We start from the raw sequence: 1,775 nt of genomic DNA, 5'->3' as shown, positions 1-1,775 counted from the left end.
TGAACCACCTGCGGTGTTTGCATGAATGAATGGAGGGTAGTGTAAATATGGCTGAGCAAATAATGTTTGCTCAGATTTGTTAAATGCAAACTGCTCCTTGCTGTGCTAAAGGACTCTTGCGTCAATAGAAGGAGGACTAAAACAAGAGTTGTGGACCTAAAGGCTTGTTCATATTTTATGCTGCTATCGAGCAGTGGGCAAACTGGGTAATAGGCGAGGATCATGGTTAAATTAATGCTTTCCTGTGGTGGTTTGGTCTGCTGTTTTTTTTCTTGCTGGGGACCGCCAGCTGGGCCGTGGTGACAGCTCAATACGGTGCATAGGAGCAGCTGGCAGGCGTGAGGCAACATGGGGATGACTCTTGTCAGCAGCCTGCACAAAGGAGACGTTGTGCTTTACCCCAGCCACCTGCTGGATGAGCCTCTCTCGGCTGCTCCCGTTGCTTTCCGCAGAAGGCAAGTTTCTATTTTTGAGTGCTGTTTTCTTAAAGTGCCTTGTGCGTGTAGAGGAAGTGTGCAGACTGCAACCAGCTCCAGCTTGTTCTTTGGGATCCACAGCATGTTCAGCTCCCCAGCCTCCCCTTTCAGGGGGCTTGGCTTTGTAATCAAAGCAGTTTGTTTTCCTGGCTAATAATGTTACCTGCTGCACCGATACCTGTGCAGAGCAGAAGCACAAAGCCATTTTGGGGATGTGGTTTGAAGCTGGACTCCCCTTTTACAATATCTTGTGCTTGCATAATGAACTGCAACTCTCCTCTCTGCAGGGCAGGAGCCGGAGCTGCCATTCTTCTCTGGGTCTCCTTCTGCCTGCCTTACAGAGCCCTAGTCTGGCCCGGAGTCTGCTCCTGGCAGCTTTTGGTGCTTTCTACCACAGGGGAGCTGCCGGGCGCTGTGCCGTGGGTGGTGCTGGGTGCTGCATCTGCAGGGCAGTGCCGGCACTCCTTGCCCAGGGATGCTCAGAGCCAGCCATGCAGGGAGTGCTGGCTGTTGGGCATAGCGGCTCTGTCACCTGGCCAGCAGCTTGCCTGGCTGGGGAGCTGGGCTGTGTGTCCTGGGGATTTCGGACGCTGGCTGCGCTGTGCTGGATCGCTGCCTGCTGCCTGTAACTCCCCAGGACTGGGCTGGGCTGCAGGAGGCTGTGGGGCTGCGCTGCTCCGACATTCCCCAGCGCCGAGCGTGGCTGGAGCAGCCTGCCCATCTGCTCTAGGCTGTCCTGGCGGTGCCCAGGGCAGGGCCGGGGGCAGGCGTCTGTCCTCTGCCTCCTCTGCAGCTTCCTGGGCAACATCTGCAATGCAGTCGGAGCACGGCTTTCCAGACAGCTCGGCATCCAGGTGGGCAAGGCTCCCTGCCCAGCCTCTGCCACGGCTGTGGGACCCATGCTTACCTGCTGGAGGTGCTGCTCTGCTGCCCTGGGGTGCTGGGCCTGAGCAGGGAGGATTTTGGCAGCCTGGCTCAAGACAGCATGGCAAATGCAGCCCCTTGCATGGGGGCTGTGAGCTGCTGCCTGAGGTTTTGCATTTCAGGGAAGTTCAGCCTCCCTGTGCCATCATGTCTCTCCCCAGATCCTCACGGGCACCTACATGGCTGCGGCCACCATCATCTGCTTCCTGCTCACCCTCTTGTTCCCATGCCCACCCGAGTCACAGAAGACAGCAGGTTTGTGCAGCGGTGCTGCTCCTTGCAGTCAGTGCAGGTTGGTGGCAGTCTGCTCCGAGCCGAGGGCTGCGGGGGGCACCGCGTGCCCCTGGCTGGGCAGCCTGGCGGGGGCAAGCGGGG

Source organism: Phaethon lepturus, unplaced genomic scaffold (assembly GCF_000687285.1).
Source record: "Phaethon lepturus isolate BGI_N335 unplaced genomic scaffold, ASM68728v1 scaffold22182, whole genome shotgun sequence".
NCBI classification, from domain to species: domain Eukaryota; kingdom Metazoa; phylum Chordata; class Aves; order Phaethontiformes; family Phaethontidae; genus Phaethon; species Phaethon lepturus.
Note: the sequence above shows the minus strand (reverse complement) of the source record.